The 17,618-nt window shown below is 44.0% G+C and overlaps 1 protein-coding gene across 2 annotated transcripts in view; it reads right to left on the reverse strand.

Annotated features, from left to right (window-relative positions):
• The window catches only part of LOC118360561 (metabotropic glutamate receptor 4-like), a 297,903-nt gene that overhangs the window by 233,371 nt on the left and 46,914 nt on the right, over positions 1 to 17,618 (reverse strand). The window contains exon 1 of one of the 2 annotated variants that reach the window (XM_052485187.1): positions 1,108 to 1,340. The exons of the other annotated variant lie outside the window; for it this stretch is intronic. The gene's annotated coding sequence lies outside the window, so the exon portion shown is untranslated. Of the gene's footprint in view, positions 1 to 1,107; positions 1,341 to 17,618 lie in introns of those variants that run through there. 2 annotated transcript variants of the gene reach the window in all.

Here is a 17,618-nt window from a genome sequence, read left to right on the forward strand (position 1 = left end):
GCAAATGTTTCATGTCGCACCACAGTTTACAACAAGCTCTTTGAGCATGGCTTGTCTATTCAAGAGGCTAACACTGCGGTTTACCATAAGCACTTGAATATAATGTGCCCTAAATGTGCCATGTGAATGAGATGCAGTGAACCACTGCAGCATACTCACCCAGCTGCAAGGCTCTACCCTCATATTATACTGTAGGGTTGCACTACAAACCTACTCAAACAGCACTAGCTCAAGCAATACATTTGCTTAATGATAATGCAATACATAATTTCCAATGCAACACAATATTAATATGAGGATCACCTAATGCTCTCATAAATCTGAACAGCGAGACTTGCAAAATGGCTGACATAACACCATACCGCTTTGCTAGGTGGGACCAAGTCACTAATATTCGAGTTACAAGCAAGTCACAAGGTCTGAGTCCCAAGTAGAACATTTTAATAGCAAGTTGAATCAAGTCACAAGTCAAGTAAAAATAAATCTATATATGCAATGACATGTTCAACTACAAATTGTTATCTATTTATTGAGGCTACCAGACAGCCATTTTCATTATTTTGTCTATGACATGTAGGGACCATGTAGCAGTCATAAGGGCATGACATCAGGAAATTCTAGAATTGATTCCCCCCCTCATCAATCTACACACAATACCCCATAAAGACATAGCAAAAACAGGTTTAGACATTTTTGCAAATGTATTAAAAGATAAAAAACAGAAATACCTTATTAACATAAGTATTCAGACCCTTTGCTATGACACTCGAAATTGAGATCACGTGCATCCTGCTTCCATTGATACACCTTGAGTTGTTACTTAGACACAGGCAGTAGTGTTAACACATAACATTAGCTGTGTGTGATAGCTTGTGTGAGTGAGTGTGCATCACCTGGTAGACAGCTAATGATACAGGATCATTACGCAAAATTGTACGCAGCATGCAAGAAAAGTTCAACATTCACCTTCTGCTACCATTTCTGTCAAGCATAGCTACAACTTGATGCATTCGTTCGATACATATCAATGAATGCACCACACAGAACGCAATGCAACTGCACAGACAACACTGCAAAGGCTGCAAGGCAAACGGAGCCTGTACTTACGGTGTCCCAAAATGCAAAGGTGTGATCGAGGCGTTATACAGTCCATTTTCACCAGATGCGCTGTCAGCAGGAAAAGTTCCACCCCATTCATTTTCAACCAGTGCACGCAGGAATTGTTGGAAGTTGAGCGGCGAGAACCTTACTTTATGCAAATGTCACGAAACGCAACCACCATGGGCATTAAACCGTTCAAGTGAGGACTGAGGAGCAGATGTATTATTATTTTTCTTTATTCTTTTCCTCTAACACCCCTCCCCTAATTGAAGTAAACTAATGGACAACAACACTTAGGCTTCTACTTCTAATATAATAATATAATAATATATGCCATTTAGCTGACGCTTTTATCCAAAGCGACTTACAGTCATGTGTGCATACATTCTACGTATGGGTGGTCCCGGGAATCGAACCCACTACCCTGGCTTTACAAGCGCCATGCTCTACCAACTGAGCCACAGAAGGACCATGGTTCTAGTTTATACACACTACATACATTTTACAGACACAGTATATTTTTATTTTGTTATTTTTTAGTCTCATCCTTCAGCTATCCTTAACCCCTCCCATATATCTCTGAAGGATATCCAGTTTTAATTTATTTTTACCTTATATTTTTCAACTGTGCTGTGATCTTTCACAAAAGTTCTGAACCAACATTGGGGAGAACAAGTATTTGATACACTGCCGATTGTGCAGGTTTTCCAACTTACAAAGCATGTAGAGGTCTGTAATTTTTTTAATCATAGGTAGACTTCAACTGTGAACAAAAATCCAGAAAATCACATTGTATGATTTTTAAGTAATTAATTTGCATTTTATTGCATGACATAAGTATTTGATCACCTACCAACCAGTAAGAATTCCAGCTCTCACAGACCTGTTAGTTTTTCTTTAAGAAGCCCTCCTGTTAACTGCACCTGTTTGAGCACATTACCTGTATAAAAGACACCTGTCCACACACTCAATCAAACAGACTCCAACCTCTCTACAATGGCCAAGACCAGAGAGCTGTGTAAGGCAATCAGGGATAAAATTGTAGACCTGCACAAGGCTGTGATGGGCTACAGGACAATAGTCAAGCAGCTTGGTGAGAAGGCAACAACTTGCTGGCACAATTATTAGAAAATGGAAGAAGGTCAAGATGATGGTCAATCACCCTTGGTCTGGGGCTCCATGCAAGATCTCACCTTGTGGGGCATCAATGATCATGAGGAAGGTGACAGATCAACCCAGAACTTCACGGCAGGACCTGGTCAATGACCTGAAGAGATCTGGGACCACAGTCTCAAAGAAAACCATTAGTAACACACTACACCGTCATGGATTAAAATCCTGCAGTGCACACAAGGTCCCCCTGCTCAAGCTAGCGCATGTCCAGGCCCGTCTGAAGTTTGCCAATGACCATCTGGATGATCCAGAGGAGGAATGGGAGAAGGTCATGTGGTCTGATGAGACAAAAATAGAGCTTTTTGGTCTAAACTCCATTCGCCGTGTTTGGAGGAAGAAGAAGGATGAGTACAACCCCAAGAACACCATCCCAACCGTGAAGCATGGAGGTGGAAACATCATTCTTTGGGGATGCTTTTCTGCAAAGGGGACAGGACTACTGCACCGTATTGAGGGGAGGATAGATGGGGCCATGTATCGCGAGATCTTGGCCAACAACCTCCTTCCCTCAGTAAGAGCATTGAAGATGGGTCGTGGCTGGGTCTTCCAGCATGACAACAACCTGAAACACACAGCCAGGGCAACTAAGGAGTGGCTCCGTAAGAAGCATCTCACGGTCCTGGAGTGGCCTAGCCAGTCTCCAGACCTGAAGCCAATAGAAAATCTTTGGAGGGAGCTGAAAGTCCATATTGCCCAGCGACAGTCCCGAAACCTGAAAGATCTGGAGAAGGTCTGTATGGAGGAGTGGGCCAAAATCCCTGCTGCAGTGTGTGCAAGCCTGGTCAAGAACTGCAGGAAACGTATGATCTCTGTAATTGCAAACAAAGGTTTCTGTACCAAATATTAAATTCTGCTTTTCTGATGTATCAAATACTTATGTCATGCAATAAAATGCAAATGAATTACTTAAAAATCATACAATGTGATTTTCTGGATTTTTTTATTAGATTCCGTCTCTCACAATGTATCTATGATAAAAAAATTACGGGAAGTACCCGTGCTAAGGACTATTCAACGCTGGTCTGACCAATCGGAATCCACGCTTCAAGATTGGTTTGATCACACGGACTGGGATATGTTCTGGGTAGCCTCCGAGAATAACATTGACAAATACACTGATATGGGGACTGAGTTTATCAGCAAGTGTACAGGAGACATTGTACCCACTCTGACTATTAAAACCTACCCGAACCAGAAACCGTGGAAAGATAGCAGCATTTGTACAAAACTGAAAGTGCCATGGCAGTGTAGTTATTCCGTCCGTAAGGCAAACAAACGTCAGTACAGAGACAAAGTGGAGTCACAATTAAATGGCTCAGACACGAGCACATGAAGTGCTTTGAGAGACTTGCCAAGGATCATATCACCTCTACCTTACCTGACACCCTAGACCCACTTAGATTTGCTTACTGCCCCAATAGACCCACAGACGATGAAAACGCCATCGCACTGCACACTGCCCTATCCCATTTGGACAAGAGAAATACCTACGTAAGAATGCTGTTCATTTACTACAGCTCAGCAAGCTCATCATTAAGCTCGAGGCCCTGGGTCTGAACCCCACCCTGTGCAACTGGGTCTTGGACTTGCTGATGGGCCGCCCCCAGGTGGTGAGGGTATGAAACAACACCTCCACTTCGCTGATCCTCAACACTGGGGCCTCACAAGCGTGCGTGCTCAGCCCGTCCTGGACTCTGGGTTTACCCAGTTTGCAGACAACACAACAGTAGTAGGCCTGATTACCAACAATGACGAGACAGCCTACAGGGAGGAGGTGAGGGCCCTGGGTGTGTGGTGCCAGGAAAATAACCTCTCACTCAACCTCAACAAAACAAATGGTCCACCCACACAGACATTGCGGTGAAGAAGGTGCAACAGCGCCTCTTCAACCTCAGGGGGCTGAATAAATTTGGCTTGGCACCTAAAACCCTCACAAGCTTTTAAAGATTAACAATTGAGAGCATCCTCTTGGGCTGCATCACAGCCTGGTACAGCAACTGCACCGCCTGCAACCGCAGGGGTCTCCAGAGTGTGGTGCGATCTGCCCAACGCATCACAGGGGGAAAACTTTCTGGACACCTACACCACCCAATGTCACAGGAAGGCCAAAAATATCTTCAAGGACAACAACCACCCGAGCAACTGCCTGTTCACACAGCTATCATCTAGAAGGCGAGGTCAGTACAGGTGCATCAAAGCTGGGACAGAGAGATTGAAAAACAGCTTCTATCTCAAGGCCACCAGACTGTTAAATAGCCATCACTAGCATATTAGAGGCTGCTGCCTTATATACATAGACTTGAAATCACTGGCCACTTTAATAATGGAAAACTATCCGCTTTAATAATGTTTACATATTTTGCATTAGTCATCTCATATGTATATACTGTATTCAATGTTATTGAATCTAAGCCGATCTGACATTGCTCGCCCAAATATTTATATATTCATAATTCCATTCCTTTACTTTAGATTTGTAGGTATTATGTGTATTGTTGTCAAATTGTTAGATATTACTTGTTAGATATTACTGCACTGTTGGAGCTAGAAACACAAACATTTCGCTACACCTGCAATAACATCTGCTAAACACATGTATGTGACCAATTCCCCTCAAACCCTCCCATCTATGTCTGAACACCATCCAGTTTTGATTTCTATTTACCCATATCTTTTTTAACTGTGCTGTGATGTTTCACAAAAGTTCTGAACCTTTCTTTTCTCATAGTTTCGACAGATTGTAAATTAAATATAAACATTTTTGCTAAGAGTATTATTATATTATTGGTTGACAAATACAATTTTCAGATCACCCAGCAGTGCTATTTGCAGAGTTAACTCCTGGTAAATGTTGCACTTCTTCCTGAACATGTGACCAAAAACAAGCTACATATGGACAGTACCAAAACAAATGATCTAATGATTCTCTCTTCGCAGCGAAATCTGCAGAGCTGGGATGTTTGTATCCATATATCCAAATATATCCATATATGTTTGTATCCATATATATATATATATATATATATATATATATATATATATATAGCATTATATTGAATGCTAGAATTTTGTATAATAAATCGAAATTGAAAAACTCTAAGTTTTGAATCCGGCGTCATTTGTGTATCAGTTCATAAATCATGTGCCATGGAATCAGTAATCGAAAATCTCTTCCCAGCTATTTTGCAATCTGTATGGCACAGCTGTACATTTTTTGGTCCTTAAATTAAACTGGAATACTTTTTGATTTATCACAATTTTCTTTAACCAATTTTGGCAGGGCTGACAGACATGTTCATTACTTTCTCCCCCTTCCACTTGCCTCTTCCATTTTCACGGTAATGCTGCAATTAGCTGGTTGTCATTTTGGATATAGCAGACATTTCAATATATTTGTGTTAGCTGCATGTGTGACAACCTCACCAGTCCTATTTATGATATCCTTCACAAATATTGTACCGTAAAAAAAAAAAAATTATCCAAATATGTTTTTTTTAAATAATTGGTATATTTGATTTTATGTACAAAAGCTGAAGAACATATATGCACATACAGGTACTTTCTGCAGGTTCTGGAGTTGAAGTCCAACTCGTGGAAATCAGAAAGGAAAACAGCTAATTGGCACTCCCCCACGAGCAAACAGGAAGGGTAAACGTCAGTCCAGCCATAATCCTAGAGAACCACTAATGTGGCGATCAACCAACTCCCTCACATCTGACTCCAGTGACCGATCCAGAGCCGGAGCGTCTTCTTTTGTGAGAAATCCCGATGGACGACGTCCTCGAATAAGCCGTCATCACGACCACCACCCACATTCGTGTCCCCGCAAGAAATGCAGGAGAGGACTACGTACGAAGACAGCAGCACCCGAAATCCCCACCCCACACACGGAGCAAGACACGGTAATAAACCTGTCCAACACGATACGTGTTCATCTGACCTAAGGGACTATCGTTTGTCCCAACATCATAGGCCAAGGACTTTGATACAGTTATAGACTTTCAAAAGTTTTTCCTCAGTTTGAGACTGACTTCGTTTTTTGGTCATGGTTTTGCTCCCTATGCACCTGCCAATGTTAATTTATTGAACAATATTAATAACCAGACAGGAAACAGTGCTAATATTTTCCCATTGATAACCTGAATGACAATGAACCCGACATTCGCTCTGAGGACATGACAAGGGAAAATACATATTTTAACAGGAAAATAAAATATTTACCACCTAAAAGAAATCCCTCTCTTGAAACATATTGCCACCTAGTTGAAAAATATGTATATAATCTCCTGGCTAAGAAAATATGTCCACAATATGTCCAAAGCAGAGAAAGAGTATCTTAAGGAACTGAAACATGACTCCAGTATCATTATAAAACCTGCCTACAAAGGAGGTGCAATAGTGATACTAAATGCAGCAGACTATGAAAAGGAAATTCTGAGACAATTTAGTGATGATGAATTTGATAAAAGACTACCAAAGGAGTTACATTTTTGAATGAAGGGGAAATTACAAAGACCGAATATGAGATTATGAAAGTTGACTGCCCAACCACACCTCATATACTGTTTACCCAAAATGACACCACCTATACATGGCACCACCTATACCAGGCAGGCCCATTGTGTGTAGTAATGGATCTCTGACAGAGACCATTTTGTGAAACCCTGTATTATCTCCCTCCCCACGTATACTAGAGATTTTTTTTTAAATCTGTGGACCATATACCTGAAAATTCTATTCTGTGTACTTTTGATGTTACCAGTCTATATACTAACATCCCCCATCAGGGCGGCTTAGAGGCCCTCATGTTCTACCTCAATGAACGTCCCCCTAATGCTCTATCCAGCACCAATTTTATTATGGACTTGGCTGAACTGGTACTAACCTCCAACTATTTTCTCTTCAGAGGAGACATCTTCCTCCAGACCAAAGGGACAGCGATGGGGAGCACTGTGGCTCCTAATTATGCAAACCCATATCTAGGAATGTTTAAAAAACAGGTGGTGCTGAACCCTTTTCTCTCCAATATTCTCCTAATTTGGAGTTATTGGATGACATTTTCGTGATCTACACAGGCACCCAGGAATAACTTTTGGAATTCCATCCTTACCTAAACTATATGAATGAACACCTTCACTTCACCATTAACTATGACCTATCACAAATCAGTTTTCTTGGTGTGATGGTTATTAAGGACAAACCCTCCCTCTCTACAGATCTCTATAGGAAACCTATGGACAGGAATACCCTCCTAGAGGTGACAGCTTTCATCCACATCTACTTATTAAAATTTTCCCTATAAGTCAATTGAGTCGTATCAGAAGAATATGCAGCTCTGATGCTTCTTAAGAGAAATGGACCACGGACCTCACACAGTTGGAAAGCCTTCAACCAAAAGTCAAAGAAAAAGCAGAACATGTCCCATCATGCTCACCATTACTCACCATTGGGGAAGGCATTTAAGGACATTATCAGGAAGGACTGGTACATTATTGATACTGACCCACAATTGAAACCCATTTTTAAATATCCCCCACATGTGGTTTTTAAAAGCCCCTCAAACGTGAGAGATATTGTGGTTAAATCTGAGGTTCCGGAAGGTAATTACAAATGTGGCCAATGTGCTCAATGCAGCTTTACGTACAAATTCAACTCATTTACCCTCCCCCACACAGGACAAATATTTAACATCAAGGGCCTGATTACCCGCATGTCCACCAATGTTATTTACATGTTGAAATGTCCTTGTGGTCTGTCTTACATAGGGGAAACACGCAGAAGCCTTAAGACACAGATCAGTGAGCACCGCAGCAATATATGGACAGGTAAGTCAAAAAATCTGGTTGCTGCACATTTTGTACAAGCTGGACATCCAATTAGCTCTCTGAGATACATTGGAATAGAAATGGTCAAGATGTCATGCAGGGGAGGGGACATTGAGAGGAAACTTCTTCAAAGGGAATCTTTCTGAATGCACAGGCTCAACACACTGTCTCCTCTTGGCCTTAATGAGGAGTTTGACTTGAAACCGTTTTTATAGTTTCAATATGTGTATATTGTGTTTTTTTTTAATCCTAATTGAATATTGTATGTATATTACTATAAATATTGATCACATTCCCTGTGTATAATCATATATTTTGATACATTGAATGTTAATATTGTGAAACTATTTTATACATTCTTTACCTCATGTCTCAGGAAGTGATGTCACTGAGTACTGCCCCTATATATAGGACCTTCCACCCACACCTGGGATACAGATGCCTGATGAAGAGCAGGGCCATAAGCAAATAGGTAAACTGGGATATGACCAAAGAGTTAATCAGCGTGATTTCTTTATTCTCATATTGTTTATTATAGCTTATAAGAGTCTACTGATGCACCCATGCTTCAAAATCCATCACTTTAAGCTAGACATATACACAGTACATTCAGAAATTATTCAGAACCCTTGACTTTTTCACAATTTGTTATGTTACAGCCTTATTCTAAAATGGATTAAATAAAACATTTTCCTCATGAATCTACTCACAATACCCCATAATGACAAAGTGAAAACATTATTTTAGAAATTTTTGCAAATACATTACAAATAAAAACTGAAAAACATTACTTAAGTAAGTATTCAGACCCTTTGCTATGAGACTTGAAATTGAGCTCTGGTGCATCAAATCAAATCAAATCAAATCAAATTTATTTATATAGCCCTTCGTACATCAGCTGATATCTCAAAGTGCTGTACAGAAACCCAGCCTAAAACCCCAAACAGCAAACAATGCAGGTGTAAAAGCATCCTGTTTCCATTGATCATCCTTGTGATGTTTCTACAACTTGATTGAAGTCCACCTGTGGGAAATTCAATTGATTGAACACGATTTGGAAAGGCACACATCTGTCTGTATGAGGTCCCACAGTTGACAGTGCATGTCAGAGCAAAAACCAAGCCATGCGGTCGAAGGAATTGTCCGTAGAGCTCTGAGACAGGATTGTGTCGTGGCACAGATCTGTGGAAGGGTATCAAAAAATGTCAGCAGCATTGAGGGTCACCAAGCACAAGGTGACCACCATCATTCTTAAATGGATGAAGTTTGGAACCACTAAGACTCTTCCTAGAGCTGGCCACCCGGCCAAACTGAGTAAATGAAGGAGAAGGGCCTTGGTCAGGGAGGTGATCAAGAACCCGATGTTCACTCTAACAGAGCTCCAGAGTTCCTTTGTGGAGATGGAAGAACCTTCCAGACAACCAACCATCTCTGCAGCACTCCACCAATCAGGCCTTTATGGTAAATGGCTAGACGGAAGCCACTCCCCAGTAAACAGCACATTTTACACAACCTGCTTGGAGTTTGCCAAAAGGTACCTAAAGGACTCTCAGATCATGAAAAATAAGATTCTCTCATCTGATGAAACCAAGATTGAACTCTTCGGCCTGAATGCCAAGCATCACGTCTGGAGAAAACCAGGCACAATCCCTACGGTGAAGCATGGTGATGACAGCATCACGCTGTGGGGATGTTTTGCAGCGGCAGGGACTGGAAAAGTAGTCAGGATCTAGGGAAACATTGAGGAAAACCTGCTTCAGAGCGCTCAGGACAGGTGCAAAGGTTCACCTTCCAACAGGACAACGACCCAAAGCACACAGCCAAGACAACACAGGAGTGGCTTTGGGACAAGTCTCTTGAGAGTCCTTGAGTGGCCCTGCAAGAGCCCGGATTTGAACCCAAGTGAATGGAATGAAAATAGCTGTGCTGCTTACGCTCCCCTTTCAACCTGACAGAGCTTGAGAGGATCTGCATAGAAAAATGGGAGAAACTCCCCAAATACAGGTGTGCCAAGCCGGTAGCGTCATACCAAAGAAGACTCAAGGCTGTTTTAGCTGTCAATGCTTCAACAAAATACTGAGTAAAGGGTTGAAATACTTACGTAAATGTGATATTTCCGTTGTTGTTGTTTTTGCATTTGCCAAAATGTTTAAAAACCTGTTTAGCTTTGTCATTATGGGGTATTGTGTGCAGATTGATGAGGAATTTTTTTTGGGGGGGGGGAAATCCTCTCTCCCTACAACTTGACATTCATGCTGCACCCAAACCTATAGCTGTACAGCAAATCAGCAATCTGTTCGCTAGCTATTTCACCCGACTCATGTTGATTGACAGTTTGCTGGTCCAATCAGAGGGCCGAGTGTGCAATTCACAAGTCAATCTGTTGCACGTTATTTTTGCAAGGGCGATGCTGCGGCTAATGTCTTTGGCTGCATGGAGAGTGATCCAAGGAGACTCTGTGCCATAAAATGAGTGACAAAACATTACAAATCCTGGCCAGCTCATTTGAAGTCATCAGTCACAAGTCAAAGTCTGCTTTGGTGTAAACATTGGCAGAGCGGACAGACATACAATTGAAATTGTTAAAGACAGTCCAGACTCCAGACATTGTATCAGTGATCACCAATCATGTGAGTTAGATGTTGAACATTGGACAACTAGGATCCCTTCTCTCCTTTCTAAGCACCTCTCTTTCCGCCAAATAAATGTTGTAAGCATGTGCCTTTCAGCGGGTGCCAGGCGAGTGAGGAGTATTATTTTAATGAATGCAGACGATTTGTGTGTGTGTGTGTGTGTGTGTGTGTGTGTGTGTGTGTGTGTGTGTGTGTGTGTGTGTGTGTGTGTGTGTGCGTGCGTGCGTGCGTGCGTGCGTGCGTGCGTGCGTGCTCTCACAACTCACCTCTTGGTGTCTAAGAGGAAGCGTGATGTGGATAGTCAGAGAATGCCTTCAGCTAAAGGTGTATTAAAACTAAAATCATTCATCAATGGACGTGTTGACGATGAGTTGCCGTTGCATCGAATACAGATAAACTCCCCGCCAAGAAAGAATAGGACACACACCAATGCATGTGACCATTCTCCATTATGGAACTACAGATGTAGCATCTTCATTTGAGCTAGTTTGTTACAGGAGGAAATATATTCTGCAGCAAAAGGAAATGTGAATTATTATGTGGATTATAATTAATGGACATTTTTGTGGGGGTTGATACATTTTTTGTATGTGAAAATCAAGTCTGAAATGTTTAAGTGGAAATTACAATCTTCAGAAACCTTTTAAAACCTCAAATACACTACAACTTCTTCTGGGTAGGGGGCAGTATTCGGAAGTTTGGATGACAGGTACCCAAAGTAAACTGCCTGTTACTCAGGCCCTGAAGCCTGATATGCATATAATTGGTAGTATTGGATATAAAACACTCTAAGGTTTACAAAACCGTTAGAATAATGTCTGTGAGTATAACAGAACTGATATAGCAGGCAAAAACTCGAGGAGAATCCATTCAGGATTTTTTTTTAGACCACTCATTATAATGGCTGTCTATGGGAATATCAAATAAATACCTCCCAGATTGCAGTTCCTATGGCTTCCAGTTGATGTCAACAATCTTTAGAAAGAGTTTCAGGCTTGTTTTTTGAAAAATTGTCACGCCTTGGTCTTAGTATTTTGTGTTTTCTTTATATATTTGGTCAGGCCAGGGTGTGACATGGGTTATTGTGGTGTGTTTTTTGTCTTGGGGTTTTGTGGGGTGACTAATTAGTCTATGGCTGCCTGAGGCGGTTCTCAATCAGAGTCAGGTGATTTATCGTTGTCTCTGATTGGGAACCATATTTAGGCAGCCATATTCTGTGAGTGTTTTCGTGGGTGATTGTTCCTGTCTCTGTGTTAGTGTTCAACAGATAGGCTGTAATAGGTTTCGCGTTTCGTTTGTTGTTTTTAAGTTATTTCATGTATCGTCTATTCTTTATTAAAGAAAATGAGTAACCACCACGCTGCATTTTGGTCCGCTTCTCCTTCAACTGACGAACGCCGTTACAGAATCACCCACCACACCCGGACCGAGCGGCGTGGTAACAGGCAGCGACAGCAGGAGCAGCGAAAAGAGGAACGGACATGGGAGGATGAATTGTTCGGAGAAGGACCCTGGGATCTGCCGGGAGAATATCGCTGCCCCAAAGAAGAACTGGAGGCGGCGAGAGCTGAGAAGCGCTGGTATGAGGAGAAGCAACAGCGGCAGCAGGAGCTACAATATCGGGACTACACTACTTGGGAGGAAATAGACAGGTGGGCGGTCGACCCAGGGAGAGTACCGGAGCCCGCCTGGGATTCGCTGGAGCAGTGCGAAGAGGGTTATAGGAGAATGGAGTTGGAGAGACAAGCACGACGGCGCAAAAGGAAACCCAAGAGTCAGCCCCAAAAATGTATTGGGGGCTCAGGAGAGTGTGGCAGAGTCAGGAGTCAGACCTGAGCCAACTCTGAGCCCTGTTTATCGTGAGGAGCCAAGGAGGAGACCAGAACCAGAGCCGGTGTTAGAGGTGAGCAAAGCAGAGACTGTGAAGGAGTTAATGGGGAAAGTGGAGGAGAGAGTAATGAGGGAGTTGCTAGTATGGTGCTATAGGTACGATATTCGTCCGACGGAGCGTGTCGGGATTTAATGGCACCTGGGTCAGCGCTCCATACTCGTCCTGAGGTGCGTGTTAGTCGGCTGGTGAAAATTGTGCCAGCCTCACGCACTAGGCCTCCTGTGTACCTATCTAGCCTCGCACGTCCTGTGCCAGCCCTGCTCTCAGGCTCTCCAGTACACCTTCACGGTCCGGTCCATCCTGTGCCACCTTCACACACCAGTCCTCCGGTGGCAGCTCCCCGCACCAGGCTTCCTGTGCGTGTCCTCGATCCAGTACCACCAGTTCCAGCACCACGCACCAGGCCTTCAGTGCGCCTCTCCTGTTCAGCACAGCCAGAGCCATCCTTCTCTCTAGCGCTGTCGGAGCCTCCCGCCTGTTCAGCGCAGCCAGCGTTTTCCTCCTCTCCTGTGCTGTCGGAGTCTGCCGCCTGTTCAGCGCTTCCAGAGCCTTCCTCCTCTACAGCGCTGCCGGGACCTCCTGCCTGTTCAGCGCAGCCTGAGCTGCCAGTCTGCATGGAGCAGCCAGAGCTGCCAGTCTGCATGGAGCAGCCAGAGCTGCCAGTCTGCATGGAGCAGCCAGAGCTGTCAGTCTGCATGGAGCAGCCAGAGCTGTCAGCCTGCATGGAGCAGCCTGAGCTGTCAGTCTGCATGGAGCAGCCTGAGCTGTCTATCTGCATGGAGCAGCCAGAGCTGCCAGTCTACATGGAGCAGCCAGAGCTGCCAGTCTGCATGGAGCAGCGAGAGCTGCCAGTCTGCATGGAGCAGCCAGAGCTGCCAGTCTGCATGGAGCAGCCAGAGCTGTCAGTCTGCATGGAGCAGCCAGAGCTGCCAGTCTGCATGGAGCAGCCAGAGCTGTCAGTCTGCATGGAGCAGCCAGAGCTGCCAGTCTGCACGGAGCAGCCAGAGCTGTCAGCCTGCATGGAGCAGCCTGAGCTGTCAGTCTGCATGGAGCAGCCTGAGCTGTCTATCTGCATGGAGCAGCCAGAGCTGCCAGTCTACATGGAGCAGCCAGAGCTGCCAGTCTGCATGGAGCAGCCAGAGCTGCCAATCTGCATGGAGCAGCCAGAGCTGCCAATCTGCATGGAGCAGCCAGAGCTGCCAGTCTGCATGGAGCAGTCAGAGCAGCTAGATCCGCCAGTCAGCCATGATCCTCCAGATCTGCCAGTCAACCAGAATCTTCCAGATCTGCCAGTCAACCAGATTCTTCCAGATCTGCTAGTCAACCAGACTCTTCCAGATCTGCCAGCCAGCCAGGATCTACCGGAGCCAACTACCTGCCTGAGCTTCCTCTCAGTACTGGGCTTCCCCTCAGTACTGGGCTTCCTCTCAGTCCCGGGCTTCCCCTCAGTCCCGGGCTTTCCCTTAGTGCTGGGCTTTCCCTCAGTGCTGGACTTTCCCTCAGTGCTGTGCTTCCCCTCAGTGCTGAGCTGCCCCTCAGTGCTGAGCTGCCCCTCAGTCCCGAGCTTCCCCTCAGTCCCGAGCTACCCCTCAGTCCCGAGCTACCCCTCAGTCCCGAGCTGCCTCAGTCACGAGCTGCCCCTCAGTCCAGTGGGGTTCTGGGTGAGGACTACTAGGCCATGGTCGGCAGCGAGGGTGGACTATCCCAGGAAGCGAAGGGGAAGAACTATGACATTAATGGAGTGGGGTCCACGTCCCGAGCCGGAGCCGCCACCATGGACAGACGCCCACCCAGACCCTCCCTATGGTTTTGAGGTGCGTCCGCGAGTCCGCACCTTAGGGGGGGGGGGGGTTCTGTCACGCCTTGGTCTTAGTATTTTGTGTTTTCTTTATATATTTGATCAGGCCAGGGTGTGACATGGGTTATTGTGGTGTGTTTTTTGTCTTGGGGTTTTGTGGGGTGACTAATTAGTCTATGGCTGCCTGTGGCGGTTCTCAATCAGAGTCAGGTGATTTATCGTTGTCTCTGATTGGGAACCATATTTAGGCAGCCATATTCTGTGACTGTTTTCGTGGGTGATTGTTCCTGTTTCTGTGTTAGTGTTCACCAGATAGGCTGTAATAGGTTTCGCGTTTCATTTGTTGTTTTTGTTATTAAGTTATTTCATGTATCGTCTATTCTTTATTAAAGAACATGAGTAACCACAACGCTGCATTTTGGTCCGCTTCTCCTTCAACTGACGAACGCAGTTACAAAAATGAGCTAGAATTTGTAGTTTTTCTAGGTGGCTCCCATTTTGGCTGTAGTATTGTGGCGCGCTCCAGTGAGGGAGCGTACTTCGTTATTTATCTCTGGTAATGAACATACTATTCTCCGTCTTAAATTTTATAATTTATTTACCTATTCGGATACCTAAGGATTGATTAGAAACGTTGTTTGACTTGTTTGGACGAAGTTTATTGGTAACTTTTGGGATTCATTTGTATGCATTTTGAACAAGGGAAAGCGGTGGAATACTAAATCCAGCAGCAACTAAACTGACTTTTTTGGGATATAAAGAAGAACTTTATCGAACAAAACCACCATTTGTGATGTAGCTGGGACCCTTTTGATTGCAAACAGAGGAAGATCTTCAAAGGTAAGTGATTTATTTTATCGCTATTTCTGACTTTCGTGATGCCTCTGCTTGTTTGGAAAATGTTTGTAATGCTTTTGTATAGCGGGGCGCTGTCCTCAGATAATCGCATGGTATGCTTTCGCTATAAAGCCTTTTTGAAATCTGACAAAGTGGCTGGATTAAGTTAAGCTTTTAACTCATGTATAACACTTGTATTTTCATGAATGTTTAATATTATGAATTTTTTATTTTGAATTTCGCACTCTGCAATTTTACCGGATGTTGGCCAGGTGGGACGCTAGCTTCCAGGGGAGATACGTTGCAACGTCAACAACCGAATGCTCCCACATCACGAAGCTGGAGGCAGCGATGCATCCAGGGAAGGTGGTGGCAGTGTCCCAGGGCCCTGAGTAGGCAAAGGCTATGCCTCTATTCTAGGAACAACTCCCAGCAGCTGTTGACAGGATATGAGTGGAAGAGTGGGGGATGGATAGAGAAGGGGAGAGAGATCACAAACTGTATTCATGAGGAGGATTCCAAAGGCTTAGGAATCACACAATGGCTCTGTCACTGTTCTAGGGACACCTCCCAGCTGCTAAGAAGACGGGAGTGAAGGAATGGGGGATGGAGAGAAGGGGATATATGACTAGCTGTATTCATAAGGAGGATTCCAAAGTATTGGGAATGCCACAGTAATGTTGTTCCAAATATAGCCTGGGTTTATGGCCCTAAAAACAGCAGGCATGAATACTACATCCCCTCTGTATTTCGCCACCTGTCAAAGAGCGTTAAGGCACACATGGATGGAGAAGGTAGGGATCTTTAGCATGAGAGATGTTCCATTCACCTATGATGCTTTTCTACACCTGCATGCCAGATAAGAGGGATATACCTGAACATTTGCTTCGAGGAGAAGACACAAAATGCATTGTTAGAAAACATTGTACATTGTGCTGTATTTCCACTGCAGATGGAGTACTAAGATTTCAGAATACCCCTAACAAGCTTACTTCCTTCTCAACAGATTAATTGTTGCGTGAATCTGAGATAATTAATCCACCAAAAACATGGAGCTCAGAGCACAAACCACACATATCAACAAATTCATTGACACACATCAGCACTCCACACAAAGACATGATGATCGGTATGATTAGAGGAATATACACATGGGGTGGATATGTACCCCATTCCAATTTGTCTTTAATCCAGTCATTTGCATGTTATTCACACACAGCTATGGCAGTTTCTTCCACATGCAGCTGCAGTGGTATGTGTGGTGTGGCAAGCCTATGGCACATCATGCATTGGCTGGTTGAAGCTTGGCTGCGTGGCACGCTCCCCTGCACTCCTGAGCTGTTATCAGTTAGGGGGAGTGATGAGCTCTACAGCACACTCACACAACTCAAAAACTGTTTTCTGAATTAGTAGATAACTGGCCCTTTTTCTGGGACTCCCCCACAAACAGGACCAAGCCTGTTTTTCTGAGAAGCCACGGACTCCATCCAAGCTGGAGGGGTGCTCTCATCTTATCTATCAACATAGACAGGGCTCTAACTCCACTCGCTCCATAATGAGAAAGGGTGCAGGCCAGGCAGCAGGCAGTTAGCCAGCCTGCCAGCTTAGAGGAGTCTGTCACTACCACAGTCAGTGTAGTCAGCTCAGCTTTCCCCATTGAGACCATGTCTGTGCCTCGATCTAGGTCGATAAAAACTAAACATGGCACTGTTTGCCTTAGTAATCTCACAGGAATGAAGACCTCCTCAATCCCTGTCATCATTGAAAAAAGATTGTGATAATATCTCACATCTCAAAATAGGACTACTTCATGTTAGATCCCTCACTTCCAAGCCGGTCATAGTCAATTAACTAATCACTGATCATAACCTTGATGTGATTGGCCTGACTAAAACATGGCTCAAGCCTGATCAATTTACTGTGTCAAATTATGCCTTTCCTCATGGTTACACTAGTGGTCATATCCCGGCACATTCCGCAAAGGTGGAGCTGTTGTTAACATTTACTACAGCAAATTTCAATTTACACAAAAAAATGATTGCATTTTTGTCTTTGGAGCTTCTAGTCATGAAATCTATGCATCTACTGTTTACAGGTATCCTGAGCCGTATACAGCGTTCCTCACTAAATTCCCGGAATTCCTATTAGACTTTGTAGTCATGGCAGATAATATTCTATTTTTTTGGTGACTTCAATATTCAAGACCCACTCCAAACGTTTTTCGGAGCCATCATGAACTCATTGGGTTTATTCCAACATGTCTCCGGACCTACACATTGCCACGGTCATACCCTGGATCTAGGTTTCTCCCGTGGAATAAATATTGTGGATCCAAATATTTTTCCTCATAATCCTGGACT

The sequence above is a fragment of the Oncorhynchus keta genome, chromosome 28, assembly GCF_023373465.1.
Source record: "Oncorhynchus keta strain PuntledgeMale-10-30-2019 chromosome 28, Oket_V2, whole genome shotgun sequence".
In the NCBI taxonomy this organism is placed as follows: Eukaryota; Metazoa; Chordata; class Actinopteri; order Salmoniformes; family Salmonidae; genus Oncorhynchus; species Oncorhynchus keta.